This window comes from Penaeus chinensis, chromosome 13 (genome assembly GCF_019202785.1).
Source record: "Penaeus chinensis breed Huanghai No. 1 chromosome 13, ASM1920278v2, whole genome shotgun sequence".
NCBI lineage: Eukaryota > Metazoa > Arthropoda > Malacostraca > Decapoda > Penaeidae > Penaeus > Penaeus chinensis.
This window is the reverse complement of record NC_061831.1, coordinates 12,411,117-12,420,091: the sequence shown is the minus strand read 5'-3', so window position 1 is coordinate 12,420,091 and position 8,975 is coordinate 12,411,117.

Genomic DNA, 8,975 nt, shown 5'->3' with positions numbered 1-8,975 from the left:
CGAGTTGTACACCTTCCCGTGCAGGTATCAGCCTATCTGTGCTATCTCTCCGCTCGGCTCCCGGTATCGACTCCTCTCACCAGCTAATGATAATGATAATGATAATGATAATGATAATGATAATGATAATGATAATGATAATGATAATGATAATGATAATGATAATGATAATGATAATGATAATGATAATGATAATGATAATGATAATGATAATGATAATGATAATGATAATGATAATGATAATGATAATGATAATGATAATGATAATGATAATGATAATGATAATGATAATGATAATGATAATGATAATGATAATGATAATGATAATGATAATGATAATGATAATGATAATGATAATGATAATGATAATGATAATGATAATGATAATGATAATGATAATGATAATGATAATGATAATGATAATGATAATGATAATGATAATGATAATGATAATGATAATGATAATGATAATGATAATGATAATGATAATGATAATGATAATGATAATGATAATGATAATGATAATGATAATGATAATGATAATGATAATGATAATGATAATGATAATGATAATGATAATGATAATGATAATGATAATGATAATGATAATGATAATGATAATGATAATGATAATGATAATGATAATGATAATGATAATGATAATGATAATGATAATGATAATGATAATGATAATGATAATGATAATGATAATGATAATGATAATGATAATGATAATGATAATGATAATGATAATGATAATGATAATGATAATGATAATGATAATGATAATGATAATGATAATGATAATGATAATGATAATGATAATGATAATGATAATGATAATGATAATGATAATGATAATGATAATGATAATGATAATGATAATGATAATGATAATGATAATGATAATGATAATGATAATGATAATGATAATGATAATGATAATGATAATGATAATGATAATGATAATGATAATGATAATGATAATGATAATGATAATGATAATGATAATGATAATGATAATGATAATGATAATGATAATGATAATGATAATGATAATGATAATGATAATGATAATGATAATGATAATGATAATGATAATGATAATGATAATGATAATGATAATGATAATGATAATGATAATGATAATGATAATGATAATGATAATGATAATGATAATGATAATGATAATGATAATGATAATGATAATGATAATGATAATGATAATGATAATGATAATGATAATGATAATGATAATGATAATGATAATGATAATGATAATGATAATGATAATGATAATGATAATGATAATGATAATGATAATGATAATGATAATGATAATGATAATGATAATGATAATGATAATGATAATGATAATGATAATGATAATGATAATGATAATGATAATGATAATGATAATGATAATGATAATGATAATGATAATGATAATGATAATGATAATGATAATGATAATGATAATGATAATGATAATGATAATGATAATGATAATGATAATGATAATGATAATGATAATGATAATGATAATGATAATGATAATGATAATGATAATGATAATGATAATGATAATGATAATGATAATGATAATGATAATGATAATGATAATGATAATGATAATGATAATGATAATGATAATGATAATGATAATGATAATGATAATGATAATGATAATGATAATGATAATGATAATGATAATGATAATGATAATGATAATGATAATGATAATGATAATGATAATGATAATGATAATGATAATGATAATGATAATGATAATGATAATGATAATGATAATGATAATGATAATGATAATGATAATGATAATGATAATGATAATGATAATGATAATGATAATGATAATGATAATGATAATGATAATGATAATGATAATGATAATGATAATGATAATGATAATGATAATGATAATGATAATGATAATGATAATGATAATGATAATGATAATGATAATGATAATGATAATGATAATGATAATGATAATGATAATGATAATGATAATGATAATGATAATGATAATGATAATGATAATGATAATGATAATGATAATGATAATGATAATGATAATGATAATGATAATGATAATGATAATGATAATGATAATGATAATGATAATGATAATGATAATGATAATGATAATGATAATGATAATGATAATGATAATGATAATGATAATGATAATGATAATGATAATGATAATGATAATGATAATGATAATGATAATGATAATGATAATGATAATGATAATGATAATGATAATGATAATGATAATGATAATGATAATGATAATGATAATGATAATGATAATGATAATGATAATGATAATGATAATGATAATGATAATGATAATGATAATGATAATGATAATGATAATGATAATGATAATGATAATGATAATGATAATGATAATGATAATGATAATGATAATGATAATGATAATGATAATGATAATGATAATGATAATGATAATGATAATGATAATGATAATGATAATGATAATGATAATGATAATGATAATGATAATGATAATGATAATGATAATGATAATGATAATGATAATGATAATGATAATGATAATGATAATGATAATGATAATGATAATGATAATGATAATGATAATGATAATGATAATGATAATGATAATGATAATGATAATGATAATGATAATGATAATGATAATGATAATGATAATGATAATGATAATGATAATGATAATGATAATGATAATGATAATGATAATGATAATGATAATGATAATGATAATGATAATGATAATGATAATGATAATGATAATGATAATGATAATGATAATGATAATGATAATGATAATGATAATGATAATGATAATGATAATGATAATGATAATGATAATGATAATGATAATGATAATGATAATGATAATGATAATGATAATGATAATGATAATGATAATGATAATGATAATGATAATGATAATGATAATGATAATGATAATGATAATGATAATGATAATGATAATGATAATGATAATGATAATGATAATGATAATGATAATGATAATGATAATGATAATGATAATGATAATGATAATGATAATGATAATGATAATGATAATGATAATGATAATGATAATGATAATGATAATGATAATGATAATGATAATGATAATGATAATGATAATGATAATGATAATGATAATGATAATGATAATGATAATGATAATGATAATGATAATGATAATGATAATGATAATGATAATGATAATGATAATGATAATGATAATGATAATGATAATGATAATGATAATGATAATGATAATGATAATGATAATGATAATGATAATGATAATGATAATGATAATGATAATGATAATGATAATGATAATGATAATGATAATGATAATGATAATGATAATGATAATGATAATGATAATGATAATGATAATGATAATGATAATGATAATGATAATGATAATGATAATGATAATGATAATGATAATGATAATGATAATGATAATGATAATGATAATGATAATGATAATGATAATGATAATGATAATGATAATGATAATGATAATGATAATGATAATGATAATGATAATGATAATGATAATGATAATGATAATGATAATGATAATGATAATGATAATGATAATGATAATGATAATGATAATGATAATGATAATGATAATGATAATGATAATGATAATGATAATGATAATGATAATGATAATGATAATGATAATGATAATGATAATGATAATGATAATGATAATGATAATGATAATGATAATGATAATGATAATGATAATGATAATGATAATGATAATGATAATGATAATGATAATGATAATGATAATGATAATGATAATGATAATGATAATGATAATGATAATGATAATGATAATGATAATGATAATGATAATGATAATGATAATGATAATGATAATGATAATGATAATGATAATGATAATGATAATGATAATGATAATGATAATGATAATGATAATGATAATGATAATGATAATGATAATGATAATGATAATGATAATGATAATGATAATGATAATGATAATGATAATGATAATGATAATGATAATGATAATGATAATGATAATGATAATGATAATGATAATGATAATGATAATGATAATGATAATGATAATGATAATGATAATGATAATGATAATGATAATGATAATGATAATGATAATGATAATGATAATGATAATGATAATGATAATGATAATGATAATGATAATGATAATGATAATGATAATGATAATGATAATGATAATGATAATGATAATGATAATGATAATGATAATGATAATGATAATGATAATGATAATGATAATGATAATGATAATGATAATGATAATGATAATGATAATGATAATGATAATGATAATGATAATGATAATGATAATGATAATGATAATGATAATGATAATGATAATGATAATGATAATGATAATGATAATGATAATGATAATGATAATGATAATGATAATGATAATGATAATGATAATGATAATGATAATGATAATGATAATGATAATGATAATGATAATGATAATGATAATGATAATGATAATGATAATGATAATGATAATGATAATGATAATGATAATGATAATGATAATGATAATGATAATGATAATGATAATGATAATGATAATGATAATGATAATGATAATGATAATGATAATGATAATGATAATGATAATGATAATGATAATGATAATGATAATGATAATGATAATGATAATGATAATGATAATGATAATGATAATGATAATGATAATGATAATGATAATGATAATGATAATGATAATGATAATGATAATGATAATGATAATGATAATGATAATGATAATGATAATGATAATGATAATGATAATGATAATGATAATGATAATGATAATGATAATGATAATGATAATGATAATGATAATGATAATGATAATGATAATGATAATGATAATGATAATGATAATGATAATGATAATGATAATGATAATGATAATGATAATGATAATGATAATGATAATGATAATGATAATGATAATGATAATGATAATGATAATGATAATGATAATGATAATGATAATGATAATGATAATGATAATGATAATGATAATGATAATGATAATGATAATGATAATGATAATGATAATGATAATGATAATGATAATGATAATGATAATGATAATGATAATGATAATGATAATGATAATGATAATGATAATGATAATGATAATGATAATGATAATGATAATGATAATGATAATGATAATGATAATGATAATGATAATGATAATGATAATGATAATGATAATGATAATGATAATGATAATGATAATGATAATGATAATGATAATGATAATGATAATGATAATGATAATGATAATGATAATGATAATGATAATGATAATGATAATGATAATGATAATGATAATGATAATGATAATGATAATGATAATGATAATGATAATGATAATGATAATGATAATGATGATGATGATGATGATGATGATGATAACAATAACGATAACGATAATGATAATGATAATGATAATGATAATGATAATGATAATGATAATGATAATGATAATGATAATGATAATGATAATGATAATGATAATGATAATGATAATGATAATGATAATGATAATGATAATGATAATGATAATGATAATGATAATGATAATGATAATGATAATGATAATGATAATGATAATGATAATGATAATGATAATGATAATGATAATGATAATGATAATGATAATGATAATGATAATGATAATGATAATGATAATGATAATGATAATGATAATGATAATGATAATGATAATGATAATGATAATGATAATGATAATGATAATGATAATGATAATGATAATGATAATGATAATGATAATGATAATGATAATGATAATGATAATGATAATGATAATGATAATGATAATGATAATGATAATGATAATGATAATGATAATGATAATGATAATGATAATGATAATGATAATGATAATGATAATGATAATGATAATGATAATGATAATGATAATGATAATGATAATGATAATGATAATGATAATGATAATGATAATGATAATGATAATGATAATGATAATGATAATGATAATGATAATGATAATGATAATGATAATGATAATGATAATGATAATGATAATGATAATGATAATGATAATGATAATGATAATGATAATGATAATGATAATGATAATGATAATGATAATGATAATGATAATGATAATGATAATGATAATGATAATGATAATGATAATGATAATGATAATGATAATGATAATGATAATGATAATGATAATGATAATGATAATGATAATGATAATGATAATGATAATGATAATGATAATGATAAGGATAATGAAATAAAATTAAAATTTATAAATTATAAAAATTAATAAAAAAAAAATAATATTAAAAATTAAAAAATTTAAATAAAAAAATTTAATAATAAATAATAATAATTAAAATAAATAAAATAATAATTAAAAAAAATAATTTAATAAATAATTATAATAATAAAAAATAATTTAATAATAATAAATAATAATAAAAATTAAATTAAAAAAATAATTATAATAATAATAATAATAAATAAACTAATAATTTTAATAAAAAAATTAATAATACTAAAAAATTATAAAAATAAAAATTTAATAAAAAATTTTAATAAATTAAAATTTAAAAAAAAATAATTATAAAATAATAATTATAATAAAAATTTAAATAATAATAATAATAAATAATTAAATAAAAATAAAATAGAAATAGAATTAAAATGAAAACAAAGCAATAGCAATAGCAATAGCAAAAAGCAAAAGCAAAAAGCAATTAAAAAGCAATAGCAATAGCAAGAGAAAAAGAGAAAAGAGCAAGAAGCAAGAGCAAAAAGCAAGAGCAAGAGCAATACCCAAGAGCAAGAGAAAAGACAAGAGTAATAATAATAATGAAAGTAATTTTTAAATTATCTTTATCTTTATCTTTATTATATAAAAATTTCTGTTTTTGGGAAATTTGGCATTGGGGGTTTTCCTGTTTTTTTTATCATAAAATTAAACACAAAATTTGTTATTATTTTTTTGTTTATTTTTAAATCTTTAAAAAGAAAAATTTTAAAACATTGGTGATGTTTTGGCACATACGTCAATGCCTTTTCCAGTAGAATTTTTTTTTATGTTTTTATTATTTTAAACGTAGATGGCCCCCACAAAGTGCTTAGCCCCAAAAGACCAAATTTACAAGTTTGATCAATCCCCCCATTTTACCAATTTCCTTTTATTTTTGGGAAAAAATCCTTTTCCCATTTCCCATTTTTCCTTTTTTGGGCAAATTCCCTTTAAACCGATAACATTAAAAGTTTAAAATAAAAAAATCAATATACGGGCAAAACCCAAAAAAGGGTGAAAATTAGAGGTTACCCACATAGACACAAAAAAAGGGGGGGCCCCCTTTTGGTTTGGGTTATTATTATTTTTTTTAAAATTGTAATAATTATTATCAACTTTCTTTATTATTTATTATATTTTTGGGTAAATTTTTTTTTAAAATGTATTTTTTCTTTTTTAAACCGCAAACTTTTATCATTTAAATCAAAATTTGTTTAATTGTAAAAAAGTGTTTCCGTGGATAAATTGTTTTTCTTTATTTTAATGTTTCCGGGGGGAACTACTGCCCATCTTTAAATTGTAAAATTGGTATAAGTCTTTTAAAATTTTGGGTTTTTTAAAAATTTGTTACAACGGGCTGGGGAAATTATTAAACTTTAAATTGTTGGAAAATTTTTGTTTTGGCTGTTTGGTTGAAAAACGTATTGCAGAGAAAAAGGGCTAAAGGTGCGTTTGGTTTATTTATGGGGACTTTTACCCGTTTCATTTCCCAAGGGGGGTAATGGGGGGCTTAGGCTGATTTAATTTTTTTGGGGGGATTTTTTAAATTTTTTTTTGTTTTTTTTAAATTTAAATTTTTTCTTCTTTATTTTTTTTTTTTGATTTGGCTGCACCTCTTTAAATTATTAAAAAGGTAAGGGGAAATCTTTTGACCCTGAAGTTTTTTACAAAAATTTGATATTTGAAGTTTAAATGATTGATTTTTTAAAAAATAATATTATTTGTGATGGTGATGAGGGAAAATGGGGAAAGGGTGTTTGGGAAAAAAATTTTTTGATGGGAGGGAAAAATTGGTTATAACAAGAATAATGATGATGAAAAATTTTAATAAAAACAGAAAATTTTAATTATAGAAATTCAAAGTAAGAAAGGAAAAAATTTTAAAATAAAAAAGATGATATGGGGTGCCCGATAGAGATGTTTGATAAAATGTTTAAAAAAAAGTTTTAATAAGGAAAAACAACAATAAAAAAATGAAATGGAAAAAAATTTAAAATAATAATGAGTTTACATTAACAGTAATATGAACAAGAACATTAATAATAAAAGAACAGGCTACATTTTCCCCCTAAAAGAGACGTGTTACAGAAGACGGAAGTTATCTGTGTAAATATCTCGCTGGGAAGTCATATAATACATTAGCATTTCCCTTCCTTTTCATTTAATGTCCTTTAAGATGCTGTAATAGTAGTAGTTAACCAGTATTATCATGAGTCATTGTTATTAGTGTTGTTGCTAGTACTATAAGATGATGATAATAAGGAAGATAAGTGTTTTTTCTATGGTAGTTTTAATTTATGAATGTTGATAATGTTGATTTATCATTTTTATTATTCTGATTCTCTCTTTCTCTCCCTCTCTCTCTCCCGTCTTCTCATCTTTCTCATATCCTTTCTCAGTCTTTCTCCATCTTTCTCTCTCTCTCTCTTTCGTCTCTTTCTCTTGCCTCTTATCCCCCTTTCCCCTCTTTCCTTTCCTCTTTATTCCACTTTCTCCTTTCCTCTTTCGCTCTCTCCTTCTCACATCT